This window comes from Ovis aries, chromosome 15 (assembly GCF_016772045.2).
Source record: "Ovis aries strain OAR_USU_Benz2616 breed Rambouillet chromosome 15, ARS-UI_Ramb_v3.0, whole genome shotgun sequence".
In the NCBI taxonomy this organism is placed as follows: domain Eukaryota; kingdom Metazoa; phylum Chordata; class Mammalia; order Artiodactyla; family Bovidae; genus Ovis; species Ovis aries.
In genome coordinates this window covers 16,227,642-16,251,612 of record NC_056068.1, presented here as the reverse complement: position 1 = coordinate 16,251,612, position 23,971 = coordinate 16,227,642, and the positions used below count along the sequence as shown (strand labels likewise).

Below are 23,971 nucleotides of genomic sequence, written 5' to 3'. Positions count from 1 at the left end.
TAAATAGAAATATTTGTTACTGTTTCCCACTTGGCCACTTTCTTAAGAGAATGATCAAATGGAAAAGAGATCAATGAGAATTAAAACAGAAAAACATTTTCATTCAAAATGAAATTTTACCCAGGTACATCATGAAACTGGTTCACCAACCAGTTCAAAAATTTTCAACCTGCTTAGTAATAATAAAATTTGGATAATTCCACCTGTCAAAATACTAGATTTAATTGTCATTAAAATAAAACTCAGAAAATAAGTCCAGGAGACTAGATGAATCCAAATAATTGTTTAGTCATATTTAAGTCATTTTTTTTAATCTGTTGCAGTCCTATGAAAGTATATTGATTCTTGCATTGACTAGATTAGTTGACAATTCGTTTGGCCTTAAAAATAAAAATTTAAGCTAGATTTCATTAATAAGTATTAGCAGAAAATGACTACCAGTTAACTAGCATATTCAATATAAGCTAAAAGAAGCCCCCTCCCCCAAGTCAGGATAGTATTAAAGAAACCTAGCTAGTAAGATAAAAAATCTGAATATATAGTAATTTAAATCTATCCCTCCTTTCTGTGCTTTTTGGAGAATTTAGAGAATTGATGTTTAATGAAAAACTTCATAAACACTGGCTCATGCTATCTTAGCTTAATGCCCTAAGGAACCCTCAGAGGGGATGAACATCAGCAAGAAAGGAAGTCTTAGGCTATATTTATCCAAATATACTTACTTGGGTTAAGATAGGATATTTCAGCTCACCTCAAGAGGAAGCTTGTTGTCATTACCCGAAGAGAGTGCTAAGTGCTAAATTGCTTCAATTGTGTCTGACTCTTTGTGACCACATGGACTGTAGCCTGCCAGGTTCCTCTGTCCTCTGTCCTGGAGTGGGTTGCCATTTCCTCCTCCAGGGGATCTTCCAGACCCAGGGATCAAACCGATGTCTCTTTTGTCTCCTGCACTGGCAGGTAGGTTCTTTACCACTAGTGCCACCTGGGAAGCCCTGAAGAGGACTGCCTACAAATTGACCAACTGAGATTGTGTATCAGTTTTATCTATGCCATTTTCTGCAACTACATGGAATGTGCTCAATAAATTTATTTTCTTTTGATCTTCATAGCATGAAGTAGTTAGGTTAGTTGATGAAATTGGAGGCATAGAACAAAAATGGGGTAAAACTACAGAGATTTTGACTTCTAAGCCTGCAAATATTTTACTTTGTTCCACCTGCACCATTTACCAAGATCTAGTCTATATAAGGAAAAAACGAATCCTTGCCTCATGTTATAAGTTGTATGCAACAAAACATTCACTTTTTATACAAAGTCTGCTTATGTTCAGTATTTCATAATTTTATACATAATTTATTCATTGAAGTGTTTATTGAGTGTTTTCTATTTATCAATACTGCGCTGGCTGATAACCATGAAAAGATAATCCAAGGTTCCCCTTTTAAAAGATATCACACTATGGAATTGAGAGATACAACTATAGAGCCTATAGAATAGAATGAAGAAACACTTTAATTCCCTATTTAAGATAGGCTCTCAAAAGACTGCAGGCTATGGCTTGAATACAAAGAAAGCAATTGTCCTGAAAAGTATTTCCAGATTATTTCATATATGCTGGGTATGCTTTCTTTTGGGGGGGGGGGTTGTTAATGATACATACTCGTTAGACTATTAGAAGTGTAACAAAGAAGATACACAAAATGTGCAAACTCATAGCTTGAAAATTACTACAATCATTTTTTTCTTAAGATTTAAGGTAAAAGTAAACCTCTGATGCCCATATAGTTAGACCTCCATCTGGTCTCTTTCTTCTCACATTTCTTTCTAATTATTTTCTTTTTCTTCTGCATCTTGCTTTTTTCTCCCTTCTTCCCTTTGCTCTTTGGACTTACTCTTTTGTTTTCTTTTTCAACATTCTGTCTTCATTTACTCTTTATCTCTCCTGCTTGCCTGGCTTTCTTTGTCATCACTGATTACTTCACTTCCTTGTTGGTTCTTCATTTTTGTTTCTCTTTTTTTCCCTATGTATTAACCTTCACATTTCCTATTATAAATTGACCTTTTTCTTTTCTGCCTTGCTTCTACCTCTTTTTATTTAAAATATGAATCAGTATATGTATATAGGTATAAATAATATTATATATTACTTGCTATATGTAAAAAATATGTTTTTCTTTAACTTACAAAGAAGCAAATTGGAATATATTATATTTCATCTCAAAAAACCCATAAATATATTCCTGATTTATATATGGCATAGTTCATTTTTTTGAAATTTATGACAGAATAAAATAATTTTATTTTTATTTTATTAATGAAAATAAATTTCTGACAGAATGAAATAATTAAAATAAAATATTTAATACTTGGATCACATGTTTTTTTCTTTTAACAATGCCATAGAAAGTTTAAGAAAATATTAAGTATAAGAACTTTACTCAGGACTATAGATGGAGTTGAGGTTAAGACAGTTATGGTCTCTGCTCTCCTGGAGCTTATATTCTAACAGAGGGGATGATATATATAAATATATATATATATATTTTTTTTTAAAGAAATAGGTTATGGAGGGCTGTGGAACAATTAAATACTTACTTTTATTTTTTTATTTTTTTATTTATTTATTTACTTTATTTTGCTTTACAATACTGTATTGATTTTGCCATACATTGACATGAATCAGCCACGGGTGTACATGAGTTCCCAATCCTGAACCCTCCTCCTCCCTCCCACCCCATATCATCTCTCTGGATCATCCCTGTGCCCCTTATTTAAAAAATACTTTTGAGTCATCTCTTAAGAGGCAGAGGTTTCCAAGTACATCCCCATATACATGCACTAGCAAAAGGAACAAATAAATTAAAACAAGGCAAACAAACAAAGAGTGAAACCTTGATCTGAACCCCCAACAGGAGCAGAGAGAAACCAGGTTGTCCTGAGAGTCATGTGGAAAAAACACTTTTATTGGAATTCTGAGACTTGGAACATTTGCAAGATTAGAGAGCCTGGTGAGAGATTCTTGATTTGAAGACCCATCCTCAGAGAGAATTAAAGAGGTCTTTAGTCAACTGGCACCTAAAATTTCCCCATCTTAGGCTCTCAAGACTCTCGATATGATTAAGCTCAAGCAATGAACAAAAGCAAATAATGAACATAAGATTTAGATGACAAAAACTGAGTGATGGGAATGTCAACCTCAGAATATACAGCAGCTATTTATTTATAAGTAAAGACACAATTACAGAGAAAGATTAATGACAGAAATGGTATGGACCTAACAGAAGCAGAAGATATTAAGAAGAGGTGACAAGAATACACAGAAGAACTATCCAAAAAAATCTTAATGACCCAGATAATCACAATGGTGTGATCACTCAGCTAGAGCCAGACATCCTGGAATGCGAAGTCAAGTGGGCCTTCGGAAGCATCACTACAAACAAAGCTAGTGGAGGTGATGGAATTCCAGTTGAGCTATTTCAAATCATAAAAGATGATGGTGTGAAAGTGCTTCACTAAATATCCCAGCAAATTTGGAAAACTCAGCAGTGGCCACAGGACTGGAAAAGGTCAGTTTTCATTCCAATCCCAAAGAAAGGCAATGAATGCCAAAGAATACTCAGACTACCGCACAATTGCACTCATTTCACATGCTAGCAAAGTAATGCTCAAAATTCTCCAAGCCAAGCTTCAGTATATGAACTGTGAATTTCCAGATGTTCAAGGTGGATTTAGAAGAGGCAGAGGAACCAGAGATTCAATTGCCAACATCTGCTGGGTTATTGAAAAAGCCAGAGAGCTCCAGAAAAACATCTATTTCTGTTTTATTGACTATGCTAAAGCCTTTGACTGTGTTGATCACAACAAACTGGAAAATTCTTCAAGAGATGTTAATATCAGACCACCTTACCTGCCTCCTGAGAAATCTGTATGCAGGTCAGGAAGCAACAGTCAGAACTGGACATGGAACAATGGACTGATTCCAAATTGGGAAGGACTAAGTCAAGGCTATATATTGTCACTCTGCTTATTTAACTTATATGAGGAGTATATCATGCAAAATGCCGGGCTGATGAAGTACAAGCTGAAATCAAGATTGCTGGGAGAAATATCAATAACCTCAGATATGTAGATGACACCACCCTTATGGCAGAAAGCAAAGAGGAACTAAAGAGCCTATTGATGAAAGTGAAAGAGGACGGTAAAAAGTTGACTTAAAATTCAACATTCGAAAACGAAGATCATGGCATCTGGTCCCATCACTTCATGTCAAATAGATGGGGAAACCATGGAAACAGTGACAGACTTTATTTTATTGGTCTCCAAAACCACTGCAGATTGTGACTGCAGCCATGAAATTAAAAGACGCTCATTCCTTTTAAATTAAAAGCAAAGTTATGACAAACCTAGACAACCTATTAAAAAGAAGAGACATTACTTTGCTGAGAAAGGTCCATATAGTCAAAGCTATGGTTTTTCCAGCAGTCATGTATGGATGTGAGAGCTGGGCCATAAAGAAGGCTGAGTGCCAAAGAACTGATGCTTTTGAATTATGGTATTGAGAAGATTCCTGAGAGTCCCTTGGACAACAAAGAGATCAAACCACTCAATCCTAAAGGAAATCAGCCCTGAATATTTATTGGAAAGACTGATGCTGAAGTTCCAATACTTTGGCCAGCTGATGCGAAGAGCTGACTCATTAGAAAAGACTCTGATGCTGAGAAAGATTGAAGGCAGGAGGAGAAGGGGGCAACAGAGGATGAGCTGGTTGAATGGCATCACCAACTGGATACACATGAGTTTGAGCAAGCTCTGGGAGTTGGCGATGGATTGGGAAGCCTGGCAAGCTGCAGTCGATGGGGTTGCAGAGTTGAACATGATTGAGTGACTGAACTGAACTGAACAGAGAAAGATTAGCACCAAGAGACTACAAGGAAGGAGTAGGCAGTTAAAAATTTAGAACAGGTCATAATGTAAATGATAGTAGTATTTAACTCAAATAATTGTAATGAAATAATTACATACAGGCCTGTTTACCATGTTGAGTGTGATATCTGCCACAAATGAGCCTTTGATAAATATTAGGTGACCTTACTGTGGGTTTTGAAACTAATTCAAGCCTCCTAAACCAGAACCCCTTGTTGCTGAACTCAGAAACTGACTTTTTTTAAAAATAAGGAGTACATATGATCCTGAAATTTCACTAGACAGGAATTAGTGTCTCAAATGTCATCTTACACAATCTAATTGTAAATGAAGTATAAATAAAGTAAATAAGGAATGGAAAGGAGAGACAGATTGCATGTAATCTGACCTTGAACCAGACCTTTTGATATACACAGCCACAGTGTAGACTGTCAGAAAGAATATTTTGGATAAAACAAAGAGTGAAATATGAAGTTCAGAGATGACTTAAAGCTCGGACAGGAACAAGACCATCAAATTCCCTATGAATATATCAATCAAAGGTAAATCACAAAACTGTTTCAACAAATGTTATAGGCAGTTTTGTTTTAACAGGTTTATAAATGACTTTCCTTCATATCTGTGGAAACATTCAAGATGTAAAAGGACACATTACATTTTTTCATTGGCATGGTACTACATTTTATGAGAGGAATTATGTAATTTTGTTATCCAATTTGGGTATTTGAGTCTCCCATAAATGCTTGCCAAAGGTCTGCTTGACAAATCCTATTTGTAACCCAATAATATCTCTTAACTGTCCCTTAGTTGGTACAATACATAGCATTTTCAAAATTCTTCCACAGACATTGCTGCATTTTGTCTTCTTGGCAGTGTAAGCGGCACACAAAGTTGTTATAATTGAGGTAGCTAAGACCAGGGAAGGTTGAGTGAGTTGCCAGAGATCACACAGTTAAGTTAGAGAGCCTTGAACTGCCTGACCCAGTGTTCTTTTCATACATAGTGTGAAGAGCTGAAAGGAGTGAGAGCTTTGAAACTAAAAATGTTCAGAGTTTAAAGCCTAGTTTCACCACTTGCTCACTGAGTCACCATAGGTGGATCACATGGCCTCTCAGAGGTCTAGCAGCATCATCTGTAGTGATGTAATGTAATGATGGAATAAAGGTAATTTTATAGAACAGCATTAGGATAAAGTATAAATGAAATAATATATATAAAAGTTTAGCCTAATACCCACATAAGCATTCTCTCAGTTTCTCTCAGTTATTATTGTTACTGTTATTAATCATTATGAAATAAGATAATGATCATTTGGTTGGTGCCAGAGAGATATTGCAAATAGGAAATAATAATAATGCAATTATGTTAGAGAAATCATAGTTATACTTTATGAAGCTATATTACATAGGCATGGTTTACAAATTATTTTCAGTAACAGCAGAAAGCTATAAACAACTTTCATGTTTATAAATGCATTTCTACTTAAATGATTTATGGTCTATCAGTTAAGAAAAAAGTTTCACAAACCATTCAAAATGCTACAATAATTAAAATATCACAATGAAGGTTGACTTTGAGCTGGCAAAATGTCTCAGACATGCATTATCAGAATTTGTCTTGTAAACTTCCCCATGAACATGAACAATATATAAGAATTCCTTGTCAAGACAATAGCATTTAGCTGAAGAAACAAGCCCTGGAGGCTGCCTATTATAGTGAAAAATGTAATAGCTATTGGAATATGGCAAGGGAAGTATTCCAAGATGAGTAAAGGAAAATTCAAATCTCCAGAGAGAAAGAAGAGTATAGCATATTTGGGGCATTTACGAAGGACCAGTATGATTACACAGAGAAGGCAATGGCACCCCACTCCAGTACTCTTGCCTAGAAAATCCCCAAGGGCGGAGGAGCCTGGGAGGCTTCAGTCCATGGGGTCGCTAAGAGTCGGACACAACTGAACGACTTCACTTTCACTTTTCACTTTCATGCATTGGAGAAGGAAATGGCAACCCAAACTCCAGTATTGCCTGGAGAATCCCAGGGACGGCAGAGACTGGTGGGTGGAGGCTGCCATCTATGGGGTCGCACAGAGTCGGACAAGACAGAGGTGACTTAGCAGCAGCAGCAGCAATATGATTACAACAGAAAGCAAAGGGGGAATGACCAGGGTCTAGTGAGGTCAAGGCCATACAACTGAGTTATGATAATTGGAATATGAACCTACTCCTCATAATTCTCCTGTCCTCTCTACTCTTTCCTCTATTACCATGAGAGCTACATGTCAAAGATGCAGGAAGCAGAAGATGGAGCCTGGGTTCCAAAGTCTCTTTTGCAACAAGACTGCTCAGAAGACACCTAACCTGCCCCAGATCTATGATGTGAGCAAGAAATAAAGTTTTACATAGTTAATGGACTGGGATTTGAAGATTCTTAGAGCAGTTAGCATTATTAATCTTGACTAATATACCAGGTCCTGGTAAAAGTTCAGTTTCAACCATCTCCATCACACATTTTCAATGTGGTCTAGGCTTACACCTACTTAATGCTAGGATCTTGGTGAAAAGAATCCACAATTTTTCTTTCCCATTCAACCCAATTATAGTCACCATCATTCTAATTAATATCATTCCCATTTACAATTCTATGAGACCAGAGAATTAAGGATTGGTCCTGAGATCAACACATAGTTGAATCTTTAAGTGTGGATCTAAAACTTTGCTTAAAGGACTGGTTGGTTTTATGTTTATCAATTTGAATCATCATGAATTATAACTTCATACATTTTTATACTATTGAAGCTAAATTACACGTGCATCTTATATTCCAGTACTGTGACATCAAAACTTTTTAAGTATACTTTAAGTCATTTTTAAGTATACTGTAAATTATTTAAATGGCTTTTTAGATACAAATGTTCACAAACACTGTAGAAGTTAATACATTCATTTGGGGGGATATTAAGGAGATATTCCTCCCCAAACTGAAAATCTTTAGTGTAAGTTATTTATTCCTTTTTTGGTGTTTATTTTTGAATTTAAATATACCTGATTTAATTATATAGTAACCCAGCTTGTTTAAGTGTAATAATGGAAATTGAAAAAAAGTTAAGTGATGTGTCCAAGGTCTATAGCTAAGGAAACACAGAGATGGGACTACAACATGGGTGTTCTCACCTTAGGTATGTATACCCTACATATGTGCCTTATATTTCACTCTTACCATAAAAGGGACTTCTAAAAATTGTAATGAGTACATGTGTTATTGGAAAACTTCGGGAAATTCTTTTATATCAGACTTAAGAATCTCTGCACTGTTATATAATGTTTGCTTGAATGTTTTCCTGCTCTTCAGAAATAAATGGCATGACCAACTGACTCTACACTTTTAAAATGGAAATAGTAATTAAATCTACCTAATAATATTGTTATTAAAATACACATTGATAAATATTTACAAAGTACTCAAAATAGTCAACAATATATAATAAACAAGTATATGTTTAATTAAAACTGCCTGGCTTGCAGTTGTTATAAGTAGTTTTAGAACTCTATAATTCATCATCTACTATTGTCCTACAGACAATTTAAGCTTTGAGTACAATGAATACAGGCTGTATTCATTTTCTAGGGCTACTGTAATAAATTAACATAGAATGAGTGGTTTGAACAACAGAGGTTTATTGTCTTAGCTCTGGAAACTAGAAGCCCAAGATCCAAGTGTTGGTGGGGCCAGGGCCTTCCCTCTCCTAGCTTTTGGCTGTGGCAGCATAAGCATAACATTCACAAGGTGCTCTCTCTACATACATGTCTGTCTCTTTGAACAAATTTTCACATTTTGGACATTTAGGACATTAGTCAGAAAGTGCCCAAGGTGGTAGAGTATAAAGACCCTGGTTCATCTCCTCTCATGAGCACACCAAAATCACTATTATCTTCAAAACAATCATCAGTTAAAATGATTGGAAGCTGTGAGAAAAAAATATTTTAAAACTAAAGACATAAAGAAAGAACCACAATGAGATGAATAGGAGGGGTGGACTTGTAGATATAATCAACTGCCATACCCCAAGGTGGGTGACAAACAAGTTGGAGAATGATTATATTCACAGATTCTCTCACATGAATGAAAGTTCTGAGCCCTACATCAGACACCCTTGGACAATAGGTCCTGCACCAGGAGGATGATTCTCAAGAGCATTTGGCTTTGAATTCCAGTGGAGTTTAATTTTGAGAGTCCCAAAGGACTGGGAGAAATAGAGACTTCACTCTTAAAAGATATATACAAAATTTCAGGCACACTGGGACTTTGGGCCAAAGCAATAATTTAATAGAAGCCTGGGCTAGATAGAGCCTCTGGACTTGGAATGTCTCCCAGAGAAACGGTGAGGGAGGCTGTGGCTCATACAGGGGACATTAGACACTGGTGGAAACCATATTTGGGAACATGCTACCACAAAACACTATTACTGGTGGCTGCCATTGTGACTCATTGGGGCCCTGACCTAACCACGCTTAAAACCCAGTTGCCCTGTAGGCAACTGCTGGGTTTCCTCAGATCAAACAACTAACTGGCCAGGGACACAGTCCCACTCATCAACAAAAAGGTTCCTAAGGACTTTCTGACCCCATAGCTACCTCTAGACATGCCCCTAGATATGGCCCTGACCACCAGGGGATCAAGACCAAGTCCCACCCACCAGTGGGCAGGCACTGGCACTTCCCTCCTAGAATCCTGTATTAGCCACTAGACCAGTCTCACTAACCAAAGAGCAGTTATAGGATGCAACAAAACTATGATCCCACAACCTAGAAACCAGCCCACTCAGAGCAGGACAGACCCAACCCTGGGACCAGCTAGACATGGGCCCAGTGCACTAGCAGGCCAATGCAAGCTTCAGAACACCATGTAGCAAATACCAAACTGTCAGGAACCATCACTCACCACCACCACCAATCTAACATGAGCTCTGTGATCCCTGACTCCAGAGACCAGCTCTGCCTGCCAGTAGTCCAACATCAGCCCCAGGACCTGGTTTTGCCTGACAGTGGATGAGCAACAATTAAAGAATCTTCAAGACCCTGACTCAGCCCAACAGGGAGTTAGCACCAGCCCTGGGGCTCCACAGGGTTCTACAGACAGTCACTTCATGGCCAGGCCCCATTAAACAGCATCCAGCAGCATTCATACAAGGCTGGACCTGGCAACCCACCGGGCTAGGAGCAAATGAAGACTACTAGACCCCCACATATTTAGCCTGCCACAACAAAAGGACTCACAGCCCTCTCAAGGGGAATCCCTAGAGCATATAACCTGGTGACGGGAAGGATGTGCACTGTTGGGAAATATAGGACGTTCCCTACTGAAGGCTTGTTTGCAAGGCTGAGAAACGTACAAATGTACCACATACATAAATATACAAATGGCAACTTATTAACAACAACAACAGCAATGCAGAAGAGTGCATATCAGATGGAGGAACAAGATCAAATCCCTGAAGAAAACCTAAGTGAAGTCAAGAGAGACAACCTATCCGAGAAAGTGTTCAGAGTAATGATCATAAAGATGATCAAAGAACTTGGGAAAAGAATGGATGCACACAGTGAGAAGTTAGAAGATTCAACAAAGAGTTAGGAAAATAAAAACAAAGAAAAATAAAATAGAAGGAATCAAAATTAGACTAAATATACAGAGGAACAGCTCAGTGAGTGGTAGAAAAGTAGTGAAAATCACTGCTGCTGAAAAGAAAAAGAACAAAAGAGTATGAAAAGAAATGAGAGCAATTTAAGAGACCTCCAGGACAACATCTAGCCCACATTCACATTATAGGGGTCCCAGAGTTCAGCACCAGCAAACAAGCTTTAGAACAAATTAAATACAAAAATTTCCAGGTGAAAAAATCCATAAATAGAGACAAGAAAATGTGAGATGAAAAAGCTCACTGGTAAAGGAAAACATACAGTAAAGACAGGAAATCATCCACACACAAAGTGAGTAGAGAATGAAAAAAGACAAAAGTGTAAAATCATGTATAGCCACAATAAATAGTTAAAGAAAGAAAGAAAGTGAAGTTGCTCAGCTGTATCCAACTCTTTGTGATCCTGTGGACTGTAGCCCACCAGGCTCCTCCGTCCAAGGGATTCTCCAGGCAAGAATACTGGAGTGTGTTGCCATTTCCTTCTCTAGGGGATCTTCTGGACCCAGGGATCGAACCCAGGTCTCCTGCATTGCAGGCAGATGCTTTAACCTCTGATCCACCAGGGGCATATTCAAAATAATTGTGTGTAAAATATAATTTTAAATTATCTAAACTATCTCAAAAACAGTAATTGTAAGGGGAGGACGATATGAATGAAAGGTTTATAAAATGCATTTGAAATTAAGAGAACAGTAACTTAATCATGTTGATATATAGATTGTTGTACAAAGACCTCATTTCAGCTGCAAACAAAAACTGTATAATAGATATACCTTAAAAAAATCCAAACCTGACAGTATAGTCAACAAATCAGAAGAGAACAGAACAAAAGAAGAAAAGGGGGAAAAAAAAACCCTACAAAAACAAATCCAAAACTATTAACAAAATGACAATAAGAACATACATGTTGATAGTTACTTTAAAGGTAAGCCAACTAAATGCTCCAACCAAAAAACAGTGAATGGCTGAATGGATTAGAAAAAAAAAAAATGACCTGCATATATGCTGCCTTGAAGAGAGTCACTTCAGATTTAGAGGCACATACAAACTGAAAGTGAGGGGATGGATGGAGAAAGGTATTCCAGGCAAACGGAAACCTATAAAAGCCAAGACAGCAATATGTATACCAGACAAAATAAACGTTAAAATAAAGACTATTACAAGAGACGATGAACGACACTATCTAACGATCCAGGAATCAATCCATGAAGAAGATATAACAGTTGTAAATATAAATGCACCCAAATACAGAACCTAAATATGTAAGGCAAACATTACCACACAAGAAAGAAAAAACTGAGAGTAACACAATAATAGTAGGAGACCATAACAGTCCACTTTCCAATTTGGGGTATCCTCTTCAGTTTCTTTCATCAGTGTTTCATAGTTTTCAGAGTACAGGTCTCTCACTTCCTTAGTCAAGTTTATTCCTTTATGTAATTTTAAACAGGATTTTTTTTTGTTTTACTTTTTCTTTCTGATTGATCATTATTCGTATATAGAAATGCAACAGATTCCTGTATATAATCTTGTATCCTGCAACTTTGCAGAATTCACTTATTAGTTCTAATAATTTTGAGATGGAGATTTTAGGGTTTTCATATGAAGTATTATCTGAAATAGTGACAATTTTATCTCTTGTCTTTGCATTTGGATACCTTATATTTTGTCTTCCTGTCTGATTGCTGTGGCTAGAAATTCCAATACTACATTAAATAGAAGTGCCAAGAATGGGCATCCTTGACTTTTTCCTGGCCCACAAATGGGAGGTAGGCAATCCACAAATGGGAGAATTACAAATGCAGAGATTCTGCCCAAGGAGCAAGGTTTCTGAGTCCCAGACCAGGAGTCTCACACTGGAAAGATGAGCTCTGAGAAAGTTTGGCTTTGAAGGTGAGTGGCACTTACTTTCAGGAGCACCAGAGGACTATGGGAAACAGATGCTCCACTCTTAAAGGACACACACAAAATCTCACACACTCTGGGACCTAGGGTAGAAGCAGTAATTTAACGATAGTCAGGATCATATCTACCTGCTCATCTTGGACAGTGTCCCAGAGAGTCAGGAAGTGACTGGACCTTATACCCTAGGGACATAGACACTGGTGGTAGCCAGTTTTGGGAGCTTGTTTAACATAAAGTCACTCGTGCTGGAAACCACCATTTTGGAAGCATCCCTCTAGTTTATCCCTGGAGCCTAGCCCTGCCCATCAACATGTCTGCCCTGGTAAGTGGGACACCTTAGGCCAAGCAGCTGCCTGACAGGGAAACAGCATCGCTCAACAGCAGGCCAGCTATGTGAGGACCCCTGAGCCTACAGCTTCCTTGAGATACAGCCTTGTTCACCAGAGGGCCCAGGATACAGTTCTGCACATCAGGACACTGGGAATAGGTCGAGGACCCCAGGGCCCTGCAGGCAGAGACCCCACACATCCATCTGTAGGCACTAGCCCAAGAACCCTAAGAGCCCTGGTCTTGCCCAGTAGCAGTCTAATGTATCAACTCCGGAATTCCCAGGGGCCTGCAACCAGAGGTCTCCAGGACCTAGTTACCTGCAACAGAGAACCAGGACTAGCCTAAGAACATAGCCTCATCCACCAGTGGGATGGCACCAGCCTTGAGACCACTTTGGCCATGACCCCACCAACTAATAGATCAATACCAAGTCTGGGACATCTAAAGAACCTCAGGCAGCCACCCAGGGACTCTGTTTTACATACCAGTGGACTGGCACAAACTTCAGGAAACCACAAAAACCACAGCCAGCTATGTCAGGAACCAGCCCCACCTAAAAGAGAGCTGATATCAGCTTTGCAACTTTCAGGGCCCTGCAGACAGAAATTAAGTGATATGGATCTACAAACCAGTCATACAGCACTACACCCAAGATCCCTTGGGACTTATCCTTGATCACAACCAGGTCAACAATAGCCCTAAATGACTCCCATTCCAGGCCATGGCCTAACCCATCAGCAGGCCAGTACCAGATCTGACACCTTGGACCTTTCAGACAATGGCCCCAAGATTCAGCACTACTCACCAGTGAACTGACATGAGCTTTGGGACAACCCAGAAACTGTACCAATATGTGTCAAGAGCCAAAATTCCCATTAGCAGCCTGACAGTAGATCCAGGACTCCAGGCGCCACAGCCAACCACTGCAGAATCAGATCCAGTAGCCAGCGGCTAGCCCTAGTCCCAGGACCATTCAGGAAGATGCAGTCATCCACCTTGTGAACTGGCCCCTCCTACCAATGTCCAGCTCTCTACACATAGGCAGGAGCTGGAAACCTACCAGAGCACAGATCAGCAACACCTACCCTTCCACCCATGGTAGTCAGCCCGACACAGTAGAAGGACTCATGCAGCCTACGTGGGAACTGTAGGGAACTCCTAAAGCATATAGCCCTCATGACCAGAGAATAGCATGCTACTAAGACACACAGGAAATCTGCTACAAGCCACTTCTCCAAGGAAGTGATGTTGTAAGAAACGTAACCAACATATCAAATATATAAATATAAAACAGAAAATTAGTCAAAATAAGGTAACAGGTAAATATGTTCCCAATGAAGGAACAAGACAAAACCCAAGAATAAGAACTAACTGAAGTGAAGATAAGTGATCTACCCTATAAAGAGTCTAAGGTAATAAACATCAAGATGTTCAAAGAACTCAGGAGAAGATTGAATAAAATGAGAAAAATTTTAACAGAAAGTTAGAAAACAAAGGAAAAATCAATGATGAAAAATATAGTAATTGAAGTTTAAAAAAAATGACTAGAAGAGAATTAGCCCAGTGAAACAGAGTAATGTAAATCACTGAAGTTAAATAGAAAAAATAAAAATAGAATTTTAAAAATGAGGACAGTTTAAGAAATCTCTAAGACAATGCCAAATATACTAATATTATAAGGGTCCCAGAAGAAGAGAGAAAGAAGGAAAAAATATATTTGAAGACATAATAGCTGAAAATTTTCCTAACTTAGGAAATGCTTGCATACTAGCACCATTAGTGGAAAAAAATGTGTTGTCTGCCAAGGAAATTTCAAAGAAAGATGCTTATTTGAATGTTTGGCCCTTTAATGAAAATTCCACCTTATTGTAATATTTGTTGTTGTTTAGTTGCTAAGTCATTTCCAACTCTTTGTGACCCCATGGCCTGTAGCCCGCCAGGCTCCTCTGTCCATGGGATTTCCCAGGCAAGAAAACTGGAGTAGATAGCCATTTGCTTCTCCAGGGCATCTTCCCAATTCAGGGATAGAATCTCAGTCCTGCAGTGTAGGCAGATTCCTTACCCCTGAGCCACCAGGGAAGCCCCCAATCCCTATAGTCACCTCCAAACAGACAAAGCCCTAAAACTTGCCTGTGAGTCCACACAGAGTGCCAGTAGGGCCAAAGGGACCTTCTGGAACAAAGTCAGTCCTTGATATATCTTTGTTTATTAGTGTTCCTAGATTTGCCCCTCTCCAAGCTTCCACATCGGGAATAAATAAGTAAATAAGTTCATTTGGATCTTTATTTTTCTGTTTTTAGATTCCAAATATGATGATATTTATCTTTTTATGTCTGACCTACTTCACTTAGTATGATAATCTGCAGTTCCATCCATGTTGCTGCAAGTGGCATTATTTCATTATTTTTAATGGATAAATAATATTCCATTGTATATAAGGACCACACCTTCTTTATCCATTCATCTTATCCATCTATGTTTTTGCAAATAACATTATTTACTTTATAATATATGAGTAATATTCCATTGTTTATATGGAAAACATCTTTAGCCATTCATCTGTGGATGGACATTAAGGTTATTTCCATGTCTGGACAGTTGTAAACAGTGTTTCAATGAACACTGGGGTGCATGGATCTTTTTAATTATGGTTTCCTCTGGATTCATGTCCAAAAGTAAGATTGCTGGATTATATGGTATCTTTAGTTTTAGTTTTTCTTTAAAGGAAACCCCATACTGTTCCATTGTAGATGCACTGATTTTCATTCCTACAAACACTGGAGAAGAGTTCCCATTTCTCTACACACTCCCCAGCTTTTATTGTTGGAAGACTTTTTTATAGTAGGTATGATGACTGGTGTAGGGTGATTATCTTATAGCTTTGATTTGCATTCCTCTATGTGAGAGTTGGACTGTGAAGAAAGCTGAGTGCCGAAGAATCGATGCTTTTTAACTGTGGTGTTGGAGAAGACTCTTGAGAGTCCCTTGGACTGCAAGAAGATCCAGCCAGTCCATTCTGAAGGAGATCAGCCCTGGGATTTCTTTGGAAGGAATGATGCGAAAGCTGAAGCTCCAGTACTTTGGCCACCTCATGCGAAGAGTTGACTCATTGGAAAAGACTCATGCTGGGAGGGATTGGAGGCAGAAGGAGAAGGGGACGACAGAGGATGAGATGGCTGGATGCCATCACCGACTCAATGGATGTGAGTTTGAGTGAACTCCGGGAGATGGTGATGGACAGGGAGGCCAGGCATGCTGCGATTCATGGGGTCGCAAAGAGTCGGACACGACTGAGCGACTGAACTGAACTGAATAATTATCAATGCTGAGTATTTTTTCATTTGTCTCTTGGCCATCTGTAGGTCTTTTTATTTTCGAGAAATGTCTCTTTCAATCTTCTGTTCATTTTTTATTGTGTGGTTTGTTTCTCTTGACACAGAGCAAAATGAACAATTTGTAAATTATGGAGACTAATCTTTTGTTGTTCACATCATTTGCAAATATTTACTCCAATTCTGTGAGTTGTCTTTTCATTTTGCTTATGGTTTCCTTTGCTGCGTAAAACTTTCAAGTTCAATTAGGTCCCATTTGTTTTGTTTGTATTTCCATTATTTGGGGAGACAGATCAAAACGGATATTGCTGTAATTTATGTCAAAGAGTGTTCTGCCTATATTTTCCTTTAATAGATAGTATCTGGTTTTACATTTACATCATTAATCCACGCTGAGTCTTTTTTGTGCGGGATATTAAGGAATGTTATAATTTAATTTTTTTACATGCAGCTGTCTGGTTTTCCAAGCACTACCTGTTCAAGAGACTATCTTTCCTCCATTTTCAGCTCTCCTCTCCTTTGTTGTAGATTGACTGATCATAGGTGCCTGGGTTTATTTTTTGGCTTTACATACTATTCCATTGATCTACATTTCTCTTTTTGTGCCAGTATAATACAATTTTGATAACTGTAGCTTTTACTTTTTTTAATATTCATTAAAGAATATTAAAGAGACTCACAGATTTAGAGAATGAACTTATGGTTGCCAAGGGTAAGGATAGGGGGAAGGGAGAGTTAGGGAATCTGAGATGGACGTGTGCATATTATCACATTTAAAATGTATAATCAATAAGGACCTTTTTGAAATTTTTTTTTTTCATGAGAAACTAAAGTTTATATTGTACCAGTGTGCTGTGCTGTGCTTAGTCATTCAGTCGTGCCTGTAGCCTGCCAGGCTCCTCTGTCCATGAGGATTCTCCAGGCAAGAATACTGGAATGGGTTGCCATGCCCTCCTCCAGGGGATCTTCCCAATCCAGGGATCAAAGCCAGGTCTCCTACATTGCAGGCAGATTCTTTACTGTCTGAGCCACCAAGGAGACCCATATACACCAGTAATACAAAGTAATTAAAACTAGCAAAAATTAAGAAATGAACAATCCAAAGAAACAGAGGACAACAATAAAATGAGAAAGACTAGAGATCTCTTAAAGGAAACTGGAGGTATCAAGAGAATAGTTTTTGCAAGGATGGGAATGATCAAGGACAGAAATGGAAAGGACCTAACAAAAGCAGAAGAAATTAAGAAGAGGTGGTAAGAATATACAGAAGAACTATACAATAAACATCTTAATGACCAGGATAACCACAATGGTATTGTGACTCACCTAGAGTCAGACATCCAGGGATGTGAAGTCAAGTGGGCCTTAAGAAGCATTACTACAATCAAAGTTAGTGGAGGTGATGCAATTCCCGCTAAACTATTTAAAATATTATAAGATAATGCCATGAGAATGCTGCACACAATATGTCAGCAAACTTAGAAAACTCAGCAGTGGCCACAGGATTGGAAAAGATGAGTTTTCATTCCAGTTTCAAAGAAAGGCAATGCCAAAGAATGTTCAATTACAGTATAATTGTGTGCAATTCATGTGCTAGTAAGTTTATGCTCTAAAACCTTCAAAGTAGACTTCAGCAGTACTTGAATCAGAAACTTGCAGATGTTCAATCTGGGTTTAGAAAAGGCAGAGGAACCAGGGATCAAATTGCCTACATTTGCTGGATCATAGAGAAAACAAGGGAATTCCAGAAAATACTTCTACTTCATTAAGTATGCTAAAGCCTTTGACGATGTGGATTACAATAAACTGTGGAAAATTCTTAAAGAGATGAGAATATCAAACCACCTTAGTTGTCTCCTAAGAAACCTGTAAGCAGGTCAGGAAGCAACAGTTATCACCAGACATGGAACAATGGACTGGTTCAATATTGGGAAAAGAATACATTGTCACCCTGCTTATTTAACTCATATGCAGAGCACATCATGCAAAATGCTGGCCTAGATGAATCACAAGCTAGAATCAGGATTGCTGGGAGAAATAGCAACAACTTCAGATATGCAGATGATAACACTCTAATGACAGAAAGTAAGGAGGAACTAAAGAGCCTCTTGATGAGGGTCAAAGCAGAGAGTAAAAAAGCTGACTTAAAATTCAACATTCAAAAAATGAAGATCATGGCATCTGGTCTCATCATTTCATGACAAACAGAAGGGGAAAAAGTTGAATCAGTGACAGACTTAATTTTCTTGGGCTCCAAAATCACTGCGGATGGTGACTACAGTTATGAAATAAAAAGATGCTTGCTTCTTGGAAGGAAAGCTATGACAAACCTAGACAGCATATGAGAAAACAGAGATATCACTTTGCCACAAAGGTCCGTATAGTCAAAGCCATGGTTTTTTCAGTAGTCATGTACAGATGTGAGAAATGGACCACAAAGAAGGCTGAGCACTGAAGAATTTATGCTTTCAAATTGTTGTGTTGGAGAAGAAACTTTTATACAGCAAGGGGATCAAACCCATCAATCCTAAATGAAATGAATCCTGAATATTTATTGGAAGGCCTGATGTTGAATCTGAAGCTTGAATACTTTGGTACCTCATGCAAAGAGCTGAATCATTGGAAAAGACGTTGGTGCTGGGAAAGATTGAAGGCAAAAGGTATGGGGACAGTAGAGGATGAGATGTTAGATAGGTTCACCAATTCACTGGACGCAGACTTGAGCAAACTCTAGGAGAAAGTGAAGGACAAGGGAGCCTGGCATGCTCCAGTCCAGGGTGGGTGGTAAAGTGTCCAACATGACTTAGTGACTGAACAACAACAACAATACAGTTATAAGTGGCACTAATAGACCTATTTGTAGAATCCAGAAAGGTCAGAACATGCTACATCAAGTTAGGCAACATATTAGTTGCATTTGCCAAAGCTTAAGGTTGAAATGTTCCTAGAAGAACATGATTAATAGGTAAAATGACTGGAAATTTAAGTTTGGAGAATTAAAAGGTAATGAAGAGTCACCTTTAAATATCTGGAAAATGGATATATAAAGTGAGGAGTAAGACTAAAATTAAAGTAATGCAACTGAAAATATTACCAGTGTATAAATATCAGAGGCAGATCTTAGCAAAATATATAGGTAAAAATACCTGGCAATAAGCACTATTCAAAAGTATAATTGCTGTTTTGTGAACTTTGGATGTGATCATGGTATCTGGATGACCTGTTTAAGTCTCAGCTCCTCAGAATGGCACACGCACAGATAAAAATAGCCTTTTGTGGTTTAGTCTTTACCATTTCATGTCATGTCAATCTACTCATAATTCTTTAAATTTTCTGTGTTCTCTTCTTGTCTGTCTTTGAATATTACCTACTTTACTTGGCATGCTCTTCACTGTTATTGTTCAGGGCATGTATCAAATGTTATTTCTCAGAACAAATTTTCCAGCTTTCACCACATGTGTCAAGTATCCCACTCCAGAGTTGTTATAGCTTGAATATATACATCTAGTTTACTCTTTGTTACAGGGTACTATAGTAGTCTGTTCACTTTATTCTTCCTTCCTACTAGATCGTGGGCTTCAATGGGGAAAAGATGTTTTGATTTTATCTGTCACTGATGTCCAACATAATGCTTGCTAATTAATAGGTGATAAAAATATGATGAATAAATTGTGTCAAGTGCATTCCCCTACTGAATAGAATGTTGTGTTTGAAAATCTTTAGATGATCTTTAAAATCCACTAGAATGTAGCTTTTGTATATACAGGAGGATTGAATACAGAAACCAAATAGTCTAGGAATTTATTAATACAGAAATAGTAGGTATAAGTGTTGAGGAATAACTAGTATACATGCAGACACCTGATATTAACTTTAAAGTGGTCTATTTATCCAAAAATAAAGTGTTTGAATCTTCCTTTCTTTTGCTTATCCCTGTTACTGTCAAATACCTCAAAGCAGGGTAATTCTGAAAAGTCATATACTGCATGTTGCTGTTGTTGAGTCACTGAGTTGCGTCTGACTCTGTGACCTCATGGACTACAGCCTGTCAGACTTTCCTATAAACCACTGTCTCCCGGCGTTTACTCAAGTTCATGTCTATTGAGTCAGTGATGCTATCTGATCATCTCATCCTCTGCCACCCTCTTTTCCTGTTGCCTTCAATCTTTCCCAGAGTCAGGATCTTTTCCAATGATTTGGCTCTATGCAGCATGTAGCCAAAATACTGTAGCTTCAGCTTTAGCATCAGTCCTTTCAATGCATAGTCAAGGTTGATTTCCTTTAGGACTGACTGGTTTGATTTCCTTGCAGTCCAGGAGACTCTGAAGAGTCTTCTCTAGCACCAGCCAGCCTCCCTTATGGTCCAACTATCAAACCATAGCTTTGTCTATACGGAATTTGTTGGCACAGTGATGGCTCTGCTTTTTAATATGCTGTCTAGGTTTGCCATAGCTTTCCTTTCAAGAAGCATGTGACTTCTAATTTCATGGCTATAGTCACCAACCACAGTGATTTTAGAGAGCAATAAAAGAAAATCTGTCACTGCTTCCACTTTTCCCCCTTCTATTTGCCATGAAGTGATGGGACCAGATACTATGATCTTAGTTATTTTAATGTTGAGTTTTAAGCCAGTTTTTTCACTCTCCTCTTCACATAACCATATACTGCAGAGGGATAGGCAAAGGGAGGGAAGATCCAAATTTTTATATTATAAAAATTTATATCTATATGAATTTGCTGTACATCTGAAACGTTGTAAATCAACTTAACTTCAATTTATATAAATACATGAATAAACAACAACAAAAAAATAGAATTCTATAGCCTTGACAAAACTCCCCCAAAATCACATAAATTTTAACTCCTTATCCAGTTAACTATTTACCATTTCCAGGTAAAAGTCAATGGCACCCCACTCCAGTACTCTTGCCTGGAAAATCCAATGGATGGAAGAGCCTGGTAGGCTGGAGTCCATGGGGTCGCTAAGAGTCGGATACAACTGAGTGACTTCACTTTTACTTTTCACTTTCATGCATTGGAGAAGGAAATGGCAACCCACTCCAGTATTCTTGCCTGGAGAATCCCAGGGATGGGGAGCCTGGTGGGCTGCCATCTATGGGGCTGCACAGAGTCGGACACGACTGAAGTGACTTAGCAGTAGCACTTAGCAGGTAAAAGTAGTAGTAATAATAAAAACCTCCAGTTAATATGCATTTAAAGTTAATTTTCAGGGGAGACCTTCAAGATGGTAGAAGAATAGAACAAGGAGACTGCCTTCTCCCCCACAAATATATCATAAAAATCATCTGCATGGGGGACAATTCCCACAGAACATCTTCTGAATGCTGGTAAAGGACCCCAGATTTCCAGAAAGGCAAACCAATCTCCTTGCAATGAGACAGTGAAAAAGATAAAGACAAAATGGAAGACAAAGGATCTCAGGACTAGGCCCAGGGGGGGAGGGAGTCATGAAGGAGGAATACTTTCTGCTCACTAGAAAACCCCCTCACAGGTGGGGCCAGTGGGGGGCTTCAGAACCTCAGAGGGAAGCACAGTGAGCAGATGTTCTGAAAGCAAAATGAAGAAAATTCACCACAGAGATCACACCAAACAGCACTTCCCAACCAAGAGGCTTACACGCTCATGTCCACTCACAGCGAGATGGGGCTGGGTACAGAGGTTAAGGCCTCTGGGGTGGGTCCTCAGGGGAAGGACCAAAACTGACTGCCATGAAGGTACTCTGAGGGGGATAATGTGACACTACAGAAGCAGCCCAAGGAAAACCCTGGGACCTCCAGAGAAGAAAAAGATAATTCCCACAGCGAGGCTCTAATGCTTTGCTCTAATTCACATGCTCACAGAACAAAGGACCCCGCCCTAATGAATGCTGAAAGGGGGCAAACTTTCTGCAGTCTATGGACTCAAAGGCAGAGAAACAGGTGGGAAGGCCAGAGGTGAAAGGAAGGGGACTGCTATGGTCCCAGCCTGAGATTGCAACTACTGCCAAGCTGTGAGTGACTGCAGATCGCCACCCACATCTGCCTGGGGTCCTGAGTGTATCAGCTCTGCCAAGGGTGTCACAACCTGGACCAACTCGCCTGGCAAAGTGTAGGACTCACCTCAGGCTGGGGCAACCTCCCAGAAACCAGCTGCGGTGAGTACTCCCCACACACCCCTTGTGACATCTGCTGTACTGCTCCCCTCTCCCAGCACAACTGAGCAAGATAGCCCTAAGAAGCAGCCACTTTTGCACTCTCGTTTCTGGTTGGAGAACAGAACACTGTAGAGACTTACAAATAGAGGCAGGCCCCAAACCAGAGTGAAATTCCAGGGGCTGCATAAGCAAACAAAAGAAGGGGAAATGGCCAAGGAAGTAGCAGGTGCAAAGCTTTAATTTCTTGCCATTAGCCTGAGACTGTGTGCTTTAGGGGAAACTGTAGACTCTGAGAACAAGTACAAGCTGGAGCAAGGGAGGATCTAAGTTTGATCTGACCCACGATGCCTACAACAGGTTTAGAGACCTTCTTGGATATATTGGAGGACTTTCTGAGTAGGCAAATCTGGAGCAGGAAAATGGAAAAATAATTTTGGCATTCTGCTCACTACCAGTCTTTATATAGCCCTTCTTTATTCCCCCATTTCACTGTCCTAATATGGTTCTTTATTACTCTTTCAATTATTTTATAACCTATATTTTCCTTTAAAAACTATTTTAATATAAATTTATTTATTTTAATTGGTGGCTAATTACTATTTTAAAGTAAAAACTATTTTTAAATAAAACCCATGTTTTATATTTTTGTTTTTGATTTTGTATTTTTGAGAGTTTGATTATTGGCTTGACTGCTCTTTTCCCTTTGACTCCCCTTCTTATTCTTTTTCCCACTTTTTATCTTCTTTCCCTCTTTTTTCCCCCTATATAAGGGTGTGGATCTCTATGGGTGTTCCTGACTGTTGAGAATTGTTTCACAATTAGTCTATGGGTTTTCTCTCCTACGCTGTGTAGTCTGTAAAGTCTTGATTTTACAGTTATGAGGTCAGGCCTGAATCCTGGAGGAAGGAGATGTGATGCAGGGACTTTGGACCATCAAAGAACTCCCAACTCCATGGAACATTAATAGCCTAAAGCCCTCCCAAAGGCCTCCATCTCAACACTAAGACCAAGATCCACCCAAAAGCCAAGAAGTTCCAGTGCCAGGAGCCCCATATCAATCCTTTAAACAGGGATACAACTCTGCAATTAGCAGACAGTCAGCTCAAAGCCATACCAAGCCAATAGGTACCCCATAGCACACCACTAGACATGGCATTGCCCTCCAGGAAGACAAGACCTAGGTTCATCCATCAGAATGCAGGCACAAGTCCCCCCATCCAGGAAAACTTCACAAGGCACTGCCTCAACTCCACCCATAAGAGGCAGACTCCACAATTAAGAGGAATTACAACCTTCCAGCCTGAAGAAAGGAGACTCCAAACACAGTAAATTAAACAAAATGAAAATACAGAGAAGTATACAGCAGATAAAGCAACATGGTAAAAAAAAAAAAAAAAACAACCAAAAGATTAAACAAATGAAGAGGAAATAAGCAGTCTAACTGAAAAAGAATCCATAGTAATGACAATAAAGTTTACCCAAAATATTGAAGATAAAATGGAGGCATGGATAAATAGACTGGAGGCACAGATTGAGAAGATGCAAGAAATGTTTAACAAGCACCTAGAAAAATGAAAGAATAAACAGTGATGAACAATGCAATGACTGAGATTAAAAAGACACTGGAGGGAA

The 23,971-nt window shown here is 38.8% G+C and overlaps 1 protein-coding gene across 1 annotated transcript in view; it reads right to left on the bottom strand.

The window, feature by feature from the left end:
• Nucleotides 1-23,971, bottom strand: part of GUCY1A2 (guanylate cyclase 1 soluble subunit alpha 2) — a 485,319-nt gene that overhangs the window by 200,062 nt on the left and 261,286 nt on the right. The window lies entirely within an intron of this gene.